General features: G+C 46.4%; 1 long non-coding RNA gene across 3 annotated transcripts in view; it reads right to left on the bottom strand.

Moving 5' to 3' along the window:
* LOC117365119 overlaps positions 1 to 21,713 on the bottom strand; it is a 299,104-nt gene that overhangs the window by 233,739 nt on the left and 43,652 nt on the right. For all 3 annotated transcript variants that reach the window (XR_004540356.1, XR_004540357.1, XR_004540355.1), the window contains exons 2-4: positions 9,610 to 9,807; positions 9,344 to 9,470; positions 9,052 to 9,239 (exon numbers count right to left, since the gene is read on the bottom strand). This is a non-coding gene — a long non-coding RNA (uncharacterized LOC117365119). The remainder of the gene's footprint in view (positions 1 to 9,051; positions 9,240 to 9,343; positions 9,471 to 9,609; positions 9,808 to 21,713) is intronic.

Raw genomic sequence — 21,713 nt, 5'->3', positions numbered from 1 at the left:
CAAGGCTACCAGTTCTACAATAGAAAGTACTAAAATGTCACCATACCTCCCCCCCCCCATAGTTCTGTGTATAACAATAAAAACCTGTAGGCAACCTTATATACAAAGCTCCCTATGCTCACACCAGGTACTATATACTGTAAAATGGTTTCCACCGTAGCAGAAACTGTCCCAATCGATGATGCTTCATAGCTGTCAACTTGGTCAAAATAGGAAATAATTTTTTGATATTTAGGAATAATATATTTAGCTGCAGTTTTCCAGAGCAGTCACAGTCAAATGAGAAGTTTCATAATTCAGTGACCTCCCTACCACCCTCTATTGAAAACTGACATGTTGAATTCATTAAAACGGAGCATTTCATCTTCCAATTAATAAACTCTTTATATATAGATTGTGACCCTAGTAGGTAAAGAGAAAGTGCCTGATTAGAATATGTAAACCACTTTGGTTGCAGCACAGAAAGGCAGGGATATCAAGTCCATGACCCTTGACCCTTTACATGAAAACACTCCTTACCCCTAGCACTTCCTGTAAGTTGATGGATTCTTGCTCCATGGGTCACCGTACAAAAAGCACAGTTACTTACCGTAACAGGTGTTATCCAGGGACAGCAGGCATATATTCTCACATGTGGGTGACGTCATCTACGGAGCCCCAGCGCGGACAGCTTTTTAAGCAAACTTGCTAGAAGTTTCAAGTTTGCACACTGCACCACGCACGTGCATGCCTTCTCGCCCACTAGAGGGCGCATCCCACCTCGTGGTCCTCAGTTCCATAACTAGCAAAGAAGCCATCCCCGGGGAGGCGGGCGGGTTGTGAGAATATATGCCTGCTGTCCCTGGATAACACCTGTTACGGTAAGTAACTGTGCTTTATCCCAGGACAAGCGGGCATGATATTCTCACATGTGGGTGACCTCCAAGCCAACCAAAAAAAAAGGGCAGGTGGGAGGATGGCAATTTAGGAAAACAGATTTTGCAAAACTGACTGGCCAAACCGGCCGTCACTCCTGGATAAAGTGTCCAGACAGTAATGAGAGGTGAACGTATGAACCGAAGACCAAGTGGCAGCTTTACATATGTCCTCCATAGGAGTGGATCGGAGGAAAGCTATCGAAGCTGCCATCGCTCGGACCTTATGCCCCGTGACTCGACCCGGGGGCGGAAGTCCAGCCTGAGCATAGCAAAAGGAAATGCAAGCAGCCAACCAGTTAGACAGAGTGCGCTTGGAAACTGGATGCCCTAATCGATTAGGATCGAAGGACAAAAACAATTGAGGAACCTTCCGATGAGACCTGGTGCGTTGAAGGTAATATGCCAACGCCCTCTTACAGTCAAGCGTGTGAAGCGCCGCCTCGCCAGGATGGGAGTGGGGCTTAGGAAAGAACACAGGAAGGACAATGGACTGATTGAGGTGGAAATCAGAAACAACTTTAGGTACAAACTTAGGATGGGTGCGGAGAACCACCTTGTCATGATGGAAGACAGTGAAAGGAGGGTCCGCAACCAAGGCTTGCAACTCCCCAATCCGCCTAGCGGAGGTGAGGGCAATCAGAAACACCACCTTCCAAGTCAAAAATTTCAAGAGAGACTCGTTGAGTGGCTCAAAAGGGGGTTTCATCAGTTGAGCTAAAACCACATTCAAATTCCACACGACAGAAGGAGGCTTAAGAGGGGGACAAACCCTGAGTAACCCTTTCATGAAGCGTGTCACCAAAGGATGGAGCGACAGAGGGCGTCCATCCAGATGTTGGTGGAAGGCAGAAATAGCACTAAGATGAACACGCACCGAAGTGGTTTTCAGGCCAGAGTGCGACAGATGGAATAAATAGTCCAAAACCGAGGATATCGGAACCGATACCGGATCCAGGTGAAAAGACGAACACCAGGTGGAAAACCTGGTCCATTTCTGCGAATAACAAAGCCTCGTCGAAATCTTGCGTGAGGCTTCCAACACCTCCCTCACCGATTGAGACAGATCAGGGGGAGTTAGGGAGCAAGAAACCAAGCTGTCAGGTGCAATGACTGCAGATTGGGATGTAACATGGATCCTTGACTCTGAAACAGCAGAGAAGGAAACACAGGCAGAAGAAGAGGCTCCCTGGCACTGAGCTGAAGCAGCAGGGAGAACCAGTGCTGACGCGGCCACCGAGGTGCAATGAGAATCATCGTGGCCGTGGACGATTTGAGATGTACTAACGTTCGCATGATCAGAGGAAAAGGAGGGAACGCATACAGGAACCTCCCCTCCCAATCGAGAAGAAAGGCATCGGCCTCCAGACGGTCCCGCGAGTACATCCGAGAACAATACAGGGGCAGTTTGTGGGTCTCCGGAGAGGCAAACAGATCCACCTGTGGCGTTCCCCAGCGAGCGAAAACCTCGCGCAGAACTGCGGAGTGTAGAGTCCACTCGTGCGGTTGCAGAAGTCGACTGAGTTTGTCTGCCAGACAATTCAGTTCTCCTTGGATGTAGACCGCCCGAAGGAAGATGTTCCGGGAGACCGCCCACTCCCAAAGGCGAAGAGCCTCCGAGCAGAGGGGCCAAGAACCCGTTCCACCCTGCTTGTTCACATAGTACATTGCCACTTGATTGTCCGTGCGGACGAGGACAACCTGATTCTGCAATATGTGAACGAATGCTCGAAGTGCTAGAAAGATGGCCCGAAGCTCTAGCACGTTGATGTGACACCGACGGTCCTCGGCAGACCACAGGCCCTGCGTGCGAAGACCGTCGAGGTGGGCTCCCCACGCGTACTCCGAGGAGTCTGTGGTCAGAACCTTGCGAAAAGGAGGGGTGAGAAACAGTAAACCCTTGGACAGATTTGAAGAGTCTGTCCACCAACGCAGCGATTTCCGCAAAAGCGGAGTCACCGCAATGAGGCGAGACACCGGATCGTACTCCTGACGCCACTGGGAAGCGAGGGTCCACTGAGGAATCCTCAGATGCAGCCTTGCAAACGGAGTGACGTGGACCGTCGACGCCATATGACCGAGCAGCATCATCATGCGCTGGGCCGACACCACCGACAGTTGAGAGACCTGACGGCCCATCCGCACCAAGGCTTCCAACCGCTGGGGCGGGAGGTAGGAGCGCAGGCGCACCGTGTCCAGCACCGCACCTATAAATTGAAGAGACTGAGCCGGGCACAACTGAGATTTTGGAAAGTTTATCTCGAACCCGAGGCTCTGCAGGAAGGCAATAGACTGTCGGGTCGCTGAGATAACCCCCTCCCTGGTCGGGGCTTTGATGAGCCAATCGTCCAGGTAAGGGAACACATGAAGCCCACGAGACCTCAGGGCTGCCGCAACCACCACCATGCACTTCGTGAAGACTCGTGGGGACGCGGCCAGGCCGAAGGGTAGGACCCTGTACTGGAGGTGTAGGTCCCCCACCTGGAATCGTAAAAATCTTCGGAAGGCGGGCTGCACCGGAACATGGGTGTATGCTTCCTTCAAGTCGAGGGAGCACATCCAGTCCCCTTCCTCCAAGAGAGGATATAAAACCGGGAGAGACAGCATTCGAAACTTCTCCCGGACCAGGAATTTGTTGAGCTTCCTGAGGTCCAGTATGGGGCGCAGGTCCCCGGTCTTTTTTGGGACCAAAAAGTAACGGGAGTAAAACCCCGTACCCCGCTGGTCCTTGGGGACCGGTTCGACCGCCCGAAGCACCAATAGGGCCCTGGCTTCGGCCAGAAGGGTCGGTAGCTGCGATCGGTTGCAAGAGGCTAGACTTGGGGGATGGTCCGGTGGCGAGGACACAAAGTTGAGCGAGTAGCCCTCGGAGACGATCCGGAGCACCCAAGCGTCTGAGGTTATCTCGGTCCATGCCTCCCGGAAGAACCGAAGACGCCCCCCGATAGGAAGGGATTCCTGTGATTTCGCGGAGGGGAACCCGCCCCGTCCGCTCAGCCCGTCAAAAGGAAGGCGCAGGCTTAGAAGGACCCTGCGCCGGGGCTTGGGTTTGTCCCCCTCTGCCTCGCTGAGACGGACGCCTCGGAGGTGGCCTTGAAAAAGCCGGGGTCGACTTCTGAGGATATCGGCGCGGCGGAGGACGGAAAGGTTTCTGCGGCGGGGGCCTAGGTTTGGGGCGGACCAGGGATGCTAACGAGCGCTCCTGCTCCGACAACCGCTTGGTCGCCGCATCTAAGGACTCGTCAAATAACTCGGACCCCACACAAGGCAAGTCTGCAAGACGTTCCTGCAGGTTTGGGTCCATGTCGAGGGTGCGAAGCCAGGCCAGGCGGCGCATGGCCACTGCGAAGGCCGACACCCTCGAAACCAGCTCAAATGCGTCGTACACCGCATGAAATAGGTACAACCGCAATTGAGACAGGTTGGACATAAACTTATCGAATCCTGCCCTTTGGGAGTCCGGTAAGGAGTCTCGATATTGAGGAAGGTCCTTCACCATGCCACGCAAATAGGAGGAAAAGGTGAAGGCATAATTTAGAACCCTGGTGGCCATCAGGGAATTTGAATAGAGGCGACGGCCAAACTTGTCCAGGGTCCGCCCCTCCCTGCCGGGTGGAACCGCCGCAGAAACCCGTGAGGGCTGTGATTTCTTAAGGGCAGACTCCACCAGAAGAGACTGGTGGGAGAGCTGCGCCTTTTCGAACCCTTTAGGGGGCACCGTCCTATACTTCGCTTCCATTTTCGAAGGCACAGACGTGACTGTAAGAGGGTTCGACAAGTTCTTCAACCAGGTCTGTAGAAGGACTCTGTTGAGGGGGAGCCTAGGCACCTCTCTAGGAGGAGTGGGAAGGTCCTGCTCCTCCAAAAATTCTTTGGAATATTGAGAACCGACCATCAGGTCTAACCCCAGGGCTCGGGCCATGTCCTGAACAAAGGATGAAAATGAGGACGGCCTGGCCGGGGGAGACGGGGTTCTCGACCTCCCCACCGAGGAGAGGGGAGAGGCCTCATGGGAATAATGAGGATCCCTTACTGACCCCGAGTCCCAGGATCCCCTCTCCAAGGCCCTCGAGGGGGAAGGAGAAATTCTCCGCCTCGCAGAAACCTTGGGTGAGGACCCCGGGGTCCGGGGGACACTCTCCCACTTCCTCGGCGAGGTGGCACGGGAAGACTTCCCATGAGGTGATCGGAGGAGCCTCGGGTTGTCGAGGCGCAACTCCGACACCTGCAGCGCCTCGCCCCCGAGCGGCGAGGAACGATCGTGCCTCCGAGGCGAGCCCCGCGGCCGCTTAGACTTCCTCGATCGGCGCCCCGTCCGAGGTCGCGTCGAGGGCGAGCCGTCCCGGGAAGACCCCGAGGAGGAGGAGGAAATACGGCGCACTCTGCGCAACTTTTCCTTGGGCCTCACACTCCGCTCAGGCGGCCCCCCCGAGGTCGAGGTCGAGGGCAGGGCCGGGACCGAGGTTAAGGGGGCCACAGTACCCGAGACCGAGGTCACCGAGGCCGGGGCTCCCGAGGTCAAGGGAGCCGAGGCCGGAGCCTCCGAGGCCGAGGGCGCCCCGGCCGAGGTCGAGGCCGCCGGAACTGCAGCCCGCTGCAACACTTCCAGGGCCCCCGACAGCTCCGATGAAATCAGGGCTCGAAGGAGTTCCTGGAAGGCCGGAATCCCCACGAAGGTGGGGAGTTCCGAGTCCGGAGCACACTCCCTGGAGGGCGACCTCGGTCTCGAGTATTCCCTCGGGGTGTGCGAAGTCGAGGTCCGAGGCGGGGCCGGGGTCGACCCACCCGCCTTAGCCGGAGTAGAGGACGGCTTCTTTGCTGAAGGGGATGGAACAGAGGACTTACCCGAAGCTGGTTTTCCTGAAGACGCCTTCGAAGACGAGGGCCGAGGCGAAGCCGAGGCCCCCGAGGACGCCGAGGCCGAGGTCAAGGCCGGGGCCGAGGCCGAGGCCGACGTCGAGGCCTTAGGCGGCGCGTCCACGGCGAACAATTCCGCCATTCTGGCCTTACGGCGACGGAGGGCTCTGTTTTGAAAAGTCGCACAGCGATCACACGAAGCTGTCGGATGATCCGGCCCAAGACAGACAATGCACCACCGGTGAGGGTCAGTGATGGAAAGTAACCTCTCACACCGGCTGCACTTTTTAAATCCCGTAACAGGACGGGACATCAACGAAAAAGAAGGTCGGGAACGACCGACGTCCCGCGGCCACGGCTGCTGGGAGCCCCCGGAGCCTAACGAAAAATAATTTTTTTTTTTTTTTTTTTTTTACGAAAGGAAAAAGAAAGCAGCACCGCGAATCGATCAAAAATAAAAAGAAACAACGAAACGCGGGAGCTAGAAAGGCAATACAACTGGAGCTCAGATCCACAGGGCTTTCTGGCTCCGCGGAAAAAATTGAACTGAGGACCACGAGGTGGGATGCGCCCTCTAGTGGGCGAGAAGGCATGCACGTGCGTGGTGCAGTGTGCAAACTTGAAACTTCTAGCAAGTTTGCTTAAAAAGCTGTCCGCGCTGGGGCTCCGTAGATGACGTCACCCACATGTGAGAATATCATGCCTGCTTGTCCTGGGATAATACATTTAATTCTGAACGTTCAAGCAAATTCTCTCTCGAACAGCATAGTTTTTACCAGCTAAACTACAACACACTAGACACGCTCTTTATTTCAAAAGGTAACATTCCCTGCACGGTTATTATGGTGATACAACCACGTCTGGGACTATAGCAGTATGTTTGACTATTACATATAACAGGGCTGCCCAAGTCTGGTCCTCGAAATCTACTGGCAGGCCAGGTTTTCAGGATATCCACAATGAATATGCATGAGAGAGAGATTTGCATACCAAGAAGTCAATGCAGGTAAATCTCTCTCATGCATATTCATTGGGCATATCCTGAAAACCTGGCCTGCCAGTAGATCTCGAGGACCGGACTTGGGCAGCCCTGACCTATACTGTCTAATGCAGGGGTGTCAAAGTCCCTCCTCAAGGGCCGCAATCCATTCGGGTTTTCAGGATTTCCCCAATGGATATGCATGAGATCTATTAGCATACAATGAAAGCAGTGCATGCAAATAGACCTCATGCATATTCATTGGGGAAATCCTGAAAACCTGACTGGATTGCGGCCCTCAAGGAGGAACTTTGACACCCCTGGACTAATGAGTGACCACACAAGACCGTGCACAGCAGGGGACCGCAAATCTAGTCTTGGAGGTCCACAACCCAGCCTGGTTTTCAGGATTTCCAAAGTGAATGTGTGCATGATCTATTTGCATGCAATGGAAACAATGAATGTAAATTGATCTCATAATATTCATTGTGGAAATCCTGAAAACCAAGCTACTCATTGTCCAGCTCTTTACTGCCTTTATTCATTCTGCTCATTGCCACCTCTAATCACCCATCACTCATCCAAGAGATCTATTTAATGTGCCAGGGCCTGATGGCTTCCCTACAACCCTGGCCGAAGAAGACATGAAGGCATTTCCATCCTCTCTTGTCAACAAGGTCAGCTTGCAGCATTTTGCACAAACAGAAGATTCTATTATCTTAAGTGGAAGATTAACGGGAGTTATTTTATTGAATTTTTTTTTTTAATCTCGCTTTACTCTTGTTTTGTGATTGGGGAGGTACTTAGATACTAATGGCCCTTATTACAAAGCCGCAGTAGCAATACGGTAAATGCACCGAAGCCCGTAGGAATTTAATGGGCTTTGGTACATTTACCGCAGCTGCATCACTACCACGGCTTTGTAAAAGGGGCCCTAAATTTGATGGGCTCATCCAATAATGATACAGAATTTCCTGCCAACACTGAGCTTGCGCTGAGATTCAATTAAAAGTTTAATTAGCCATCTGAATTGAAGAAAAACTCCCCATTCTGTCAATGCAGTGAGTATTATCCTAATTTTGCAGGCAGGCCATTCTTTAGAACCGAAAGGCGATATGGTAAGAACAACTGGTAATGTAGTAATTCATTATGGGGCTCATTTTCAAAGCACTTAGATATACAAAGTACCGAAGGTTTCTATGGTATTTTTGTTGTGTCTTAAGTGTTTTTGAAAATTAACCCCTGGTGCATTTATTAGCAGTCTGTAGTTAGCTGTCAAGAGATGCCGCCTTATTGATGTCAAACCCAACCCAAGTAGGTCGTAGCCTGGTTGAGTTCAACAGAAGCTGTGGTTCTCTGAAAAGCTGTGACCAATTTTACTCAGACTGCCTCATTTTCTGTGCACCTAACCTGGGTTATGCAGGCAATGGGTTTATCTCTTAAAAAAAAAAAAAAAAAAAATGTTAAAAACTAAATTGAACTACAAATGGATAATTTGGGTTTGCCAAACTGAATTGTAAACTTCTTTAGAAGATGGTTATTTGTCTTAAGGCTCCTTTTACTACATTGCAGTAGAGCTTTTTACTGCAGGCCAACGGGGTAAATGCTCCGATGCTCATTAAATTCCTATGAGCATTGGAGCATTTACCTCACCAGTCTGCGGTAAGCAGCTCTACTGCAGTTTAGTAAAAGCCAGCATTAGATACTATTAGAAATAGCTCTAGCTCTAGCTCCAATTGGCATTGTACACAACCCAGAAGACTATTTCTTGATCTGTATTAATGTGAAAAAAAATGTATTGTTGCTTTTTTTTTTTTTTTCAAAGGGATAATGCAGGATATGTTTGTTTAAATAAAAAGCATTTGCTTACATTTGTTTTCTCTCAAATGCTGTCTGGTGCAGCTCTTAAGAGCAATAAGAATTTAACTAATGCCAGAAATTCATTATTTTTCAAGCAGCAGTTTTAAAATATGGGAATAGTTTTTTTAAATGTTTTCTGTTGGGAATTCATATACTCCATTGGTTCGGGTTTGACTCATTCTTCTCTGGATCACGAAGGAATTTTACCACACGTGAATGAGAGGAGAAATATGAACCATTCATTAAAAAGGATGGAAACCTCTCTCGTTATACCCAGCCCACTTAGGTGGCTTAGCTTCGTTCCTAAAACTTCCTGAGCTTAGAATTTTCCGGAAGGAAAAACTGCAAATTGTGCATAGACAGAGCTAGCCTCATTATGCGAGTCCATTGTGTATAAGAAGAGTGAAACGTAATGTGTATTTGCAACAAAAAAAAATGTACCTTTTTATGGCGATTGCATCTTTCCAACAGTATGTTTCTCTCTAAGCATATAGCAGGATTTGTTCTGTCTAAAAATCTAGTCCTTTTGCATCTATTGGTTTGTTTTACAAAATGCGGAAAGTGTCCCTGGTCATCTGTGGGACAAACATCTCATGGTCTGATACATCAGCTCCTCTTGGTTTCCATGCCTGCCAGAGAAAATATGTAAATAGACAACTTTGCTGAAAATATGAGATCCTAAGGATCAAATGAAATTTGTATGTGATTTGATGTTTACATTGTGTTTACACACATTATATGCTACTGTATATTGGTTGGTAGAAGACACAAACCAACTTGATTCCTTCGTAGTTAACGGCTGTTGGAACATCTCAACTTCAGTTACTTAGCTTGACCTGTTGCACAAATTGATGGGCCATCTGGAATCGTTATAAAAAAAAACAGTTTGCAAGCTTCAATGCCCAGCTCCAGGGAACGTAACTCAGTAAGCTGCTATGGTAGCTCATAGTAACATGCACAATTCGACATTTTCGGAGCAGTTTACACTACAATTTGTACCTGCTTTGACTTGTGAAGTGGTTGTCTTCTCGCTCTCATTCTGTCTGAAGCCACCTTTTCCCTAACAGATGGAAGTCTACCTGTCAATCCGCAGGTCTTCTTTTAACGTAGAGAAGGCTCAGCAGGTCTTCGCGCTTTCTGTGTACTTGGCTAAATGGCTTCTTAAAATTATCCTCTATGCAGGGTACCCAATATGTCCTAAAAAAATAAAAAAAAGAGAGAGAGAGAAAGGGATTGGGCACTCATAGCAGTTTACATACAGGTACTTCAAGCATTTCCCTATCTGTCCTGCTGGGTTCGTGGAGGATTAAGTGACTTGCCCTAGGTCACAAAGCATGGGATTTGAACCCACAACTTTCAGGGTGCTGAAGCTGTAGCTCTAAGCACTGCACCAAACTCTCCTCTATGCAATATCAGAAGTGAACCAAGTATATAGGAAGCCATTGTGACATCACTGATGAGATTGGTTCTTATTGGTGGAATGAGGCATTATGACATCAGCGAAAGGGGTTGGGACTTGTATACCACCTTTTTGTAGCTTTACAACCACACTCAAAGCAGTTTACATACAGGTACTCTAGCATTTTCCCCTTTCTGTCCTGGTGGGCTCACAATCTATCTAATGTACCTGGGGCAATGGGGGGGGATTAAGTAACTTGCCCAGGGTCACAAGGAGTAGCGTGGGTTTAAACCCAGAACCTCAGGGTGCTGAGGCTGTAGCACTAACCACTACACCACATGCTCTTCACAGAACACAAAAAACCCTCATGCATTGTATTAATTTGCTTATTATGAGTGGAAGAATTCAAACCCATGCTGGGGGGGCATTTTGCTAGACCGCATTATGCAGATAATCCCGGTGCTATTTTTAGCACGTGCTTAGTGTACTGTAAGGGCCGGATTCTATAAACAGAGCCGATATCAGCGGCAGCCTAAAAAAAATGGCTGCCGATCACATGTCCATCACGCAAGGGTGCTATTTGTAAAATCATGGCCTCTTCAACCTCTAAATTACATTCTCTCACCCTGGGTACTCTAATCTCCCCACCTTTATTTTTTTTTTTAGCATTCTTTCCTTGAGCATGGAATTAGTCTAACATAGAGTTACTGAAACCGCGTGCGTGGATAAATAGGATGCAGTATCTTCACATGTCTTACCCAAAAGTTAACCCCCTCCCCCTTTTTACAAAAGCATAGCGTGGTTTTTAGCTCCAGCCCCGGTGGTAACAGCGCCGATGCTCATAGAATTCCCATGAGCATCCGAGCTGTTACTGCACTGCTGGCGCTAAAATCCACGCTACACTTTTGTAAGGGGGGGTATAATATAACCTTCCTGCCTTGCTGTGGAATCTGGGCTCCTTCCAATTATTCCGAAAGCATCTGAAAATTCGGCTCTTCTCAAAAACGTAAATCTCGCTACCCTCTTTATAATCACTAATTCTTATTTATGTTTTTCCTTTCCTATAAACCATGCCGAGCTCCATCTTTATGGAGAGGATGCGGTCTATAAATTTACCATTTAGTTTAGTTTAGGTTTGGACCCCATTACAGAAAAAAAAAATGCATTATTCCTTAAACTATTTCTTATGAACCCATTATTATGGAGAGTTCTATCGATCCCACAATCAATCTGTAATCACCAAAAGTGGAAAGACTTGATTCATATTTTACCATGGCAGATGAATATGCCTTCCCCTGCTCTATAAAATATGTATTAAAGTCAATAAGAGATTTTTTAAAAAAAGTTCTTCTTGATTGATATCAGCAAATCTCAAGTGTGTCACAGGTTGAAATGGGCAAAGTTAGGTTTCAGGTTTATTAAAAGTTTGATATATCAAAGTGGTTTTACAAAGTAAAATACAAACTAGACATTAAAAGCATGGTCATAAACCTCAACAGAGAGGCAAAATAACAGACAAGACTTACTGGAACGAAAGGAAATGGGGCAGAACTACAATATTTTGATAGGGCTAGATTCACTAAGCTCACCGATCGTGTCCCGACCAGTTTGCGAGCCTTTTCCGACCCGATTCTATCCGCACACGCAAATGAGGGGAAATGCATGCACAAGTAGGAAGGCAGTGATTCACTAAACCAACCAAGGAACACCGATTGGGCAAGCCGATCCAAAAAGAAGCGACCGCTAAGGACCAGTCGCTCACGTCCTTGCCGACCGTCCTGCGCTCTGCCGCCCTGAATTCCCAGCCCTGCAACCATCAAAATAAAAAAAAAATCTCCCTTGTGCAAAAAGCACCCTACTCTCTTCTGCCCTGCCTCTGCGAGGCCGTGGTTTTAACCCACGGGTTTAAAGTGTGTTCTGTTCCATAGCTCAAAGGAACTGTCCAGGCTATGAACAGGACCAGCAAGAGGAGGAGGTGAAGGCGCATAAGTGTTTTCATGCTGGGGCCAGGGCTGGGCTGCTTCGGCAGGAGTTTCTGGCTTGCAGTGTACAGCTCCCGGGTCCCTGAACTTCAGTTATGCACCCGTTGCGGGTCATCCCACATCACGAGGAAACTCGGGAGGAGAAGGGGCAGGAAGGGAAATCATTAAGAAACCCGCAGCTTACCGGAAATCCCATAAGCTCCGGGAGTGACAGGCACCGACGTGCAACTCCTGCAACATCCTCCCGACTGACGCGTTCCGCGCTTTCGCCACTCTGCTGCACGCAAAGCCAGCTCAGAGAGGCGGTGATGCTCCACACAGGCACTGCTACTGCCAAAGACTACAACGGCAGATTCCCCTGTCCCAGGGAGCCAGGAGCTAGTGTCTTTACGGCCACGTAGTTTCAGCGCTCATCTCTTGGACTTCACTTCTTGCAGAGTACAACATTTAAGTATTTACTGGGGAGCGATTAAAAAAAAAAAAAAAAAAATCAAATATCCAGAAAAAAATAGATATTCATTAATTCCAGAAGTGGGCCAGAGCCACAGGTAGTGCCGTTCTGCGAGCGGAGGAACTCCTTCCCCCTGTAGCGCTGATTGGGTGGACGCTCTGTTCCATTCTGCACAAATTGAAATGATTCCTGTGCATGCATTGCGATCGCTTGTGGGCGTGCTTCCGATCAGATCATTTGAATGCAGGAACTGTTTTGAAATTGGTCACCCGGCAAGACTCGGCCACAGATTGCCCAGATTGGTGAGTTTAGTGAATCTAACCCATAGTCAGGAACTTACCCCCTCTTCTACGAAACTGTGATGGCCTGCGCTGCTCCCGATGCTCATAGGAATTCAATAAGCATTGGGAGCAGTGCAGTGTCGTGGAAGAAGGGGTTAATCACTTGTGAAATCCTCCAGCCAGCAAGGCTGTTAACCCTATAATATTATATGCTTATATGAACTGAAGCACAAAGCTTGAAAAGTTTTACCCTGGAAGCTGACATGATTAAAGACACAGTATATGCAGGCACTTTCTCCAAATCTCAAACCTGGGGCAGTGGTGGGTTAAGTAACTCGCCCAGGGTCACAAGGCACTATCGTGTGAATCAGACTCGGTTCCTCGAGCTCTCATTCTAATGCACTGATCATTGGAAATTAGCAACTGTGACTATTAAACTCATAAAACCAAACCCTTCTTTTATTTTAGAAAACTTCCACCCCCCTTTTACAGAACCGTAGCGCAGTTTTTAGCGCTGGCTGTGGCGGTAACAGCTCCGCCGCTGGTAGGAATTCTATGAGCATCAGAGCTGTTACCCCTGCAGCCGGCGCTAAAAACTGCGCTACGGTTTTGTAGAAGGGGGGTGGAGGAGTTTACTAATGTCACAAATTTATATTTAAAATATTGTAGAATATGGCTGTAACATAGATTTGTTTTTGAAGCCCATGTGATTTTCTCTTTTTTATTATTTAAAATAAATTGTCTAGGGGTCAGTTTGAAAATACACTAGACACTAATGCTAAAGTGATATTTTTGGTTAGCTTGGTGGTTATTTCTAAAAGGTAACTCATCAGCCATGGTATCCCTTCGATCTACCAGGGTCAAAATACATTAAGTCAGACTCTAGTTCTCATCTGTCACCTGAACTTAACTCAGTACCATGGACAGCAGCACCTGGTTCTTTGTTAAACGTTATTGCATCATGGAATCAAGTTGGTTTGGAAACTGTTTTTGTATATATATTCACCAGTCACTTGTGATATATTTGTAAATATCTTGAAAAGGCAATATATTTTTGTAATTGGTTTCAAACAAATGTAATCAGAATAAAAAAAAGGGCACAGTGTATATTCATTGTGCAGTTCAGTCTAGGATTAGAACATTGGATGTCACCGTTACTGAATATTACAAAAAACCACAAACCAACCTTTGGAACGTTGTAGGGAGGAGATAGGGGAGGAAGTGGTTTGTGCTCATTAAAACTTTTCTATTTCAACAATTATGTTTTAAAGGTTGCAATAATAAAGATTAAAGTATATAAATTAATCCAAGTCTCTGCCATGACTTTTCCTGCTCTATTCTATTCATGGTGCCCCAATGAAAAGTACCAATTAGCATATATGACAATTATCGCATAATTAGTAGATTAGTACTCCTGATGCTAGAGCTTAATGTGCAAATGAGTTATTAAGCACTCCACAAGCTGGGAGGAAAGCCCTGGGCTGCTTTTGAAGTTAGAGCACTGTGCACGGATGCCCACCTGGTGGTACTTTGTTGTTAAAAGTTGCACTTGAAAGAGTATTAATTTTATTTACCGTGGGTGAGGCATCCTGTTCTGTTCTCCCATCTGCTCATTATGACCTTAGTAAATAGGGAGGCATTGACATTTCTGGGCCAGGGAGAATAACCCAGATGCCACAGTTAGCAAAGACCCCCCCACCACCCCCATCAGTTAATATCCCTGCAGTCCTGACTGTACAGAGGCTCTATCAAGCTGGACATATCACACCTGCGTGGATAACAGAGTGGACACTCTTCAAAGACTTGAGCTCCAGCTCCAGTCAAGAATGGTCAGAGATATGCCTGAAGAGACATTTACTATTTTTTTTTCCTAAAGATAATCTAGCCCTTACAAAAATTGATGCCAGGAGTGGGGGAGGGGCAGCGGGTTTGCAGTGGCAGATAAAGGGCTGTACGGACCAACAAGGTGGCCAGAGTTGAATTTGGCACTCTGTACAGGTTCAGCATAATGATTAAACACCGATATATATTTAATCTCTGTCGCTCTGTGCCATTTATAGGGCACATGCTGTCAAAGTCTGTCCAGCACTGGCCCTAATTCCCATCTACTGGAGTTGTCAAATTCCACTCCTGCCTTGAGGCTGATCTGTTTTTGCCATTTTTGAGATCTAGACCAGTGGTTCCCAACCCTGTCCTGGAGGACCACTAGGCCAGTCGGGTTTTCAGGATTGCTCTAATGAATATGCATGAAACAGATTTGCATATCTGTCACTTCCATTATATGCAAATCTCTCTCATGTCTCTCAGGTTCTTAGGACTAGCCTGAAAACCTGATTGGCCTGGTGGTCCTCCAGGACAGGGTTGGGAACCACTGATCTAGACCATAGAAGTCTGCCTGGCATTGGTCTTCCCAACCTCTGAAGCTGTCATTAAAGAATAGCATGGGGACAAATTTTTCCCGATCCCTGCAGGAACCCCATCCCCGTGAGTTCTTTTCCTGTCCCTGCCCCATCCCTGCATGCTCCGTCCTCATCTGCACAAGCCTCAAACGTAAGTGTGGTTAAGGCAGAGCTTACAGGAATGGGACAGGGACAAAACTCACGGGGACATGGAAATTGAGTTCCTGCAGGGACGGGGGACAAATTTGTCCCAGTGTCATTCTCTAGCTGCCATCAAAGTTCACTCCAGTTATGAGGGCATTTAAGTAATGGGGCAGGGTGATCAAAGCCCCTGTGTGAGTATAAGCCCTCTAAGTAAGTAAATCACTGAATATCTCTACACAGATAGGAAAAGGGGGCAATGTCTGGAAAGCAGTAGATACTAATGCTCGAAGTATGAGAAACAAGATTCTGGATCTAGAAGCTGTGATGGAAGATGAGGAGTTGGGTATAGTGATCACAGAGACGTGGTTCATGAAGAGCCATAACTGGGATGTAGTTATACTGGGCTATAATCTGTTCAGGAAAGACAGGTAGATCTGCAGGGCAAGGAAGAGGCACTGTGGATCAATTTGGAAAGAAGGAATGGTAAATATATTTACATTGGTAGGATGTGCAGGCCTCCTTCACAGACAGAAGTGGACAGAGATTTAATAGTAGACATTCAGAATATATCTAAACAAGGTGATTTTAACATGCCGGATTTGATTGGGGTGTCCTTATTGTGGGGTCTTCTAGAAGTAGGGAGGTCCTGGATTCTCTACAAGGAGAACTGTTCCAGCAGTTGGTAATGAAACCCACGCAGGATGGGGTCATACTGGACTTAGTGCTTACAAACGGGGAAAGTGTTTCTGAAGTTACAGTGGGTGATCATCTGGCATCCAGTGATCACTGCATGGTACGGTTTAATATTGAGATAAGCATAGAAAGGGTTAATTCAAAAGTAAAGGTTCTAGACTTTAAAAAAAATGAACTTTGTTCAGATGGGGGATTACGTCAAAGAATTGTCTGGATGGGAACATCTAGGAGTAGTAGAAATGCAGTGGGAAAAACTGAAAGGAGTTATTGTAAGGGTGACAGACTTTTTTGTGAGAGCAGTAAGTAAAAATAAGAGGAAAAAAAAAAAAGGCCACTTTGGTTCTCAAAAGTAGTAGCTGAGAAGGTAAGGAATAAGAGGTTAGCTTTCATAAACTACAAAAGATTGCAGAAAGAGGAAGACAGGCAAAAATATCTGGAAAAGTTAAGAGAGGCTGGTCGAGAAGTCAGGAAAGCAAAGATACAAATAGAAGAAAAAATAGCCGATATGGTAAAATGGGGAGACAAAAACATTTTTTTTAAGACATATCAGTGATAGGAAGAAGTGCAAAAGTGGCATTGTGAGTCTCAAAAATGAAGGGGAGAAATGTGTAGAAGCAGATAAAGAAAAGGCTGAATTGCTTAAAAATATATTTCTGTTCTGTGTTCACGGCTGAAACGCCAGGAGTGGGACCACAGACGACAAACACAAATAGGGATGAAGTAGTGGTCTGATCAATTTTCAGAGAATTGTGTTCGTGAGGAGCTAGCTAAATTAAAGGTAGACAAAGCGATGGGGCCGGATGGTGTACATCTGAGGGTGCTGAAGGGACCTAGGGAAATTCTGGTGGCTCTGCTGACCTTTTCAATGCTTCTCTACAGTCGGGAGTGGTACCAGAGGACTGGAGAAGGGCAGATGTGGTCCCTCTACACAAAAAGTGGAATTAAGAAAGTAGGAAATTATAGGCCAGTAAGTCTGACTCCTGTTGTAAGCAAATTAATGGAAACACTTTTAAAACAGAGAATGATGAAGTTTTTGGAATTAGGTTGATTACAGGACTGGAGGCAACATGGATTCACTAGAGGTAGGTCTTGTCAGGCAAATCTGATCAATTTCTTTGACTGGGAGACCAGAGAATTGGTTAGATGTGGTGTATTTAGATTTTAGCAAAGCCTTTGACAGTGTTCCATACAGATATCTAATAAATAAACTGAGTGCCCTTGGGATGGGCCCCAAAGTGACATGCTGGGTCAGAAACTTGTTGAGTGGAAGATGACAGAGGGTAATAGTCAATGGAGATTGCTCTGAAGAAAGGGATTTTACCAGTGGTGTGCCTCAAGGTTCTGTTCTTGGGCTGGCAGGTTAGATTTGCCTCTTTGCAGATGATACAAAAATTTGCAATAGAGTAGACACCCAGGATGGTGTAAATAACGAAGAAAGACCTGGCGAAGCTTGAAGAATAGTCTAAGATTTAATGCTAAGAAATACAAGGGCTGCAAAAACCCAAGGAAATGGTACAGTTTAGGGGCTGAAGAGCTTATGTGCATGATGGAAGAGCCGGACTTGGGTGCAATTGTATGTGATGATCATTAAGGTGGCCAAACAGGTTGAAAAGGTGACGGCGAAAGCTAAAAGGATGCTAGGTTGCATAGGGAGAGGTATGGCTAGTAGGAAAAAGGAGGTATTGATGCCCCTGTATAAGACTTTGGTGAGACCTCATTTAGAATATTGTGTAAAGTTCTGGAGTCCGCACCTTCAAAAAGATATAAAAAGGATGGAGTCAGTCCAGAGGAAGGCTACTAAAATGGTTGGTGGTCTTCATCATAAGGCGTATGGTGACAGACTTAAAGATCTTAATCTGTATACTTTGGAGGAAAGGCGGGAGAGGGGAGATATGATAGAGACGTTTAAATACCTACGTAATAGAAATGTGCATGAGTCAAGTCTCTTTCATTTGAAAGGAAGCTCTGGAGTGAGAGAGCATAGGATGAAGTTAAGAGGTAAGAGGTGATAGGCTCTGGAGTAATCTAAGGAAATACTTTTTTACAGAAAGAGTGGTAGATGCGTGGAACAGTCTCCTGGAAGAGGTGGTGGAGACAGAGACTGTTTCTGATTTCAAAAAAGGCCTGGGATAGGCACCTGGGTGTTTCAGCCCAATGAGTTTAACTAGATCTGGGAATTAAACCCTATCTTCCATGTGTTGGTACAAGTTTCTAAAGAGTAAAAGTTCATGAATTTGACATTTATCTGCAAATATTTTCTCTGTCCCTGCTGAGCTCACAATCTAAGTTTTTGTACTCGGGGCAATGAAAGGTTAATGGACATGTCCAAAGTCACAAGGAGCTACAGTGGGAATTAGGCCCAGTTCCCCAATCCACTGCTCTATGATTTTTGTTTAATACACATTAGCACATTTCAAATGTATGCTATTAAAATGACATGTTATTCTGTAGGTTAATATTTCACGTATGCTAAATTGACTTCATGCACAAAATATTTAAGGTCCACCTAAGAAAGTGCACAAATGAATATACATACCTAACTAAAAAGATATACAGAGAAATTAATAAAAGGGATGGGCGACTTCCCTATGAAGAAAGACTAAAGTGGCTAGGGCTCTTCAGCTTGGCGAAGAGATGGCCCAGGTATGATATGATAGAGGTCCATAAAATACTGAGTGGGGTGGAAAGGATAGATGTGAATCGCTTGTTCACTCTTTCCAAAAATACTAAGACTAGGGGGCATGTGCTGAAGCTACTAAGTAGAAGATTTAAAACAAACCAGAGAGAATATTTCTTCACTCAACGTGTAATTAAACTCTGGAATTCATTGCCAGAAAATGTCAATCAGCTTAGCAGGGTTTTAAAATGTTTTGAATAATTTCCTAAAACAAAAGTCTGTAAGCTATTATTGAGGTGGACTTGGGGAAATCCACTGCTTATTTATAGGATAAGCAACATAAATTCTGTTTTACTACTTGGGATCTAGCTAGGTACTTGGGACCTGTGTTGGCCACTGTTGGAAACAGGATACTGGGCTTGATGGACCTTCGGTCTGTCCCAGTATGGCAATTCTTATGTTCTTATGTGAAACAAGTCATTGTGACATCACTGCTGAGGTTGGCTCTTAGGCATTGGTGGAATGAGGCATTGTGACATCACAACACAATCCCAGCTCTGGAACGTTGCTACTCTGGGTTTCTGCCAGGTACTTGGGATCTGGGTTGGCCACTGTTGGAAACAGGATACTGGGCTTGATGGACCTTCGGTCTGTCCCAGTATGGCAACTCATAAGTTCTTATAAATAATAGATTGTACCCTAAGGTCCATTTCATAGAAGTACAAATTTGTACTATTGGGGGGCAATTATAGAATTGAAGAGTAGCCTCGTGGGAAAAGAGAACCAGAGGAATCCAGGATTCAAATCCCACCAACACTTTGTTCTTTTAAACAAGCCATGTCACTCTTAATTCCCTCAGGCACAAACTTACTTCCCTGTCCCCAGATGGCTTATAATCTATTATACTAGAACTAGTCTTTAAGCCCGTTACATTAACGGGTGCTAGAATAGATGTGTGTGTCTGTCTTTCTGTCTCTCTCTTTCCTCGGCTGTCCACCACCATCTCTTGCCTGCTCCCTCTGTCCAGCAGTAGCCCTTCTCCATTCCTTTTACCTCCCCTGTGTCCAGCAGCACCCCTTCCCTGCTCCCCCTGTCTAGCAGCAGCCCTTCTCCCTTCCTTTTACCTCCCCCCTGTCCAGCAGCACCCCTTCCCTGCTCCCCCTGTCCAGCAATAGGCCTTCTCTCTACCTTTACTTCCGTGTCCAGCAGCCCTTCTCCCTTCGTTTTACCTCTCCCCTGTCCAGCAGCACCTCTTCCCTGCTCCCCCTGTCCAGCAGTAGGCCTTCTCCCTTCCTTTTACATCCCCCTGTCCAGCATCCGCTAGCCCGGGCAGCCTCGGAGCTTTTGCTAGGCTGGCTCTCCTCGCACTATTGAAGTGGGCCGGCCTAGCAAATGCCCCGCAGCTGCTGTATGTGCTAGTCCGGGGGAGTCAAACTGCCACCGCCGCCGAAATCGCTGCATGCGCCGCAAGCTGCTGCACGTGCCGCAAATAGAATATGGCACGGAAGCACACACCACGCTGTCAGGGATCACGACCTCCTAAGTGCGCATGTGCGCTTAGGGTTTTATTATAGAGGATGTAGATCATTTTGAGCGTCTACTGAAAAAGGTGTAGCCTAAATCCTTAAATAAAAAAACAAAATTCCATAAATAAATACACCACTAGTTCTTTTAACACAGCTCTAATCCCCAGGCCCCCCTGCCTCCCCCCCAAACAGCACACCTGCATTAAATATTAAGTATATTTGCATACAGTTGATCTAATTGATTCGTTAATTTGTATTGAGATTTGCTTTGGCCTCTTAAGGCCCAGAGTTAAGAACATCTGGAAATGTAATCTTCAGAGCCAAATTGCATCTTTCTTGATCGTTGAAACATCAGCTAAGCTCCTTCGCAGAAGGAGTGAGCTGGACGTGAATTAGCAGCTGCCTCACAATTATCGCATGCCATGCCTTGTGCATTCTGTCATACTGCTAAGAGGGCTGTCCAAAAAAAAAAAAATAAGAGATAACCATGATATAAAAAGTATGAGCTGCAAAAAAACGATTAAAAAAAAAAAATGCAGCAACGTCAATGAGTAGTTGATCTCAAGTTTGTTTCTCTTGTGTTTCCCACAGGGATTATGAGAGAAAATGTTTCTGCTACAATGGAGCTCCCTTAAGAAAGAGAGAAGATGCTTTTAAAAAAACAAACACCTCTTCCCCTTTTACGAAGCCGTGGGGGAGGTTGTACCATGACCCGGAATGCTAAATGCTCTGATGCTCCAACACTTATAGAATTCTTGCGAATGTTGACGCAGCGTCAGAGCTTTAGTTCCCAAGGCTGCACTAGAAACCTCTACCAAGGCTTAGTAAAAGAGGGCCAAAATGATTTTGGTTTTAACAGCTGAAGGTAAAATTGAATATTTTTTTACCGCAAACTGCAAATTGTCTGTTATTGAGAAAGACATGGGGGAAACCACTGCTTGCCCTGGATTGGTAGCATAGAATGCTGCTATGCCGAGATTCCAGAATCATGCTATTCTTTGAGATTTTTGCGTGGAATTTTGATACACTTTGGGGATTCTAGAATCTTATTACTCTTTGGGATTCCGGAATCTTGCTGTTCTTTGAGATTCTGTATGGAATGTTGCTACTCCTTGGGTTTTGGCCAGGTACTGGTGACCTGGATTGGCCACCATGAGAACGGGCTACTGGGCTTGATGGACATTGGTCTGACCCAGTAAGGCTATTTTTAAGTTCTTAACAGATCATGGGTACTTCTCGAAAAAAACAAAACCCCAACCATAACAAACCTAGAAATAAACTCCATCACATACCCGATGCAACCCAACCTAAAACTGCTGGGAATAATGATAAACAAAAGCTGCTCTATGCAGTTACAAATCAGAAAAACAGTTCAGAAAATACTTCGACAAAAAACAATTCCTTACTCCTGTACTAGACTACTGTAATATCCTTGTAAATTGCCTTGTCCTGCCAACATGATAAAACAACTACAAGCAGTGCAAAATACAGCCCTCAGATTAATATACTCACTGAAAAAAATACAGACCACATTCCCACCACATTCCAATACTCGCGCTGGCTCCCTGTACAAGGACGTATACACTACGAATTCTACTGTACCGTATTCAA

This window comes from Geotrypetes seraphini, chromosome 8 (assembly GCF_902459505.1).
Source record: "Geotrypetes seraphini chromosome 8, aGeoSer1.1, whole genome shotgun sequence".
Taxonomy (NCBI): Eukaryota; Metazoa; Chordata; class Amphibia; order Gymnophiona; family Dermophiidae; genus Geotrypetes; species Geotrypetes seraphini.
The sequence above is the reverse complement of the archived record's forward strand: the minus strand, read 5'-3'. Positions and strand labels throughout refer to the sequence as shown.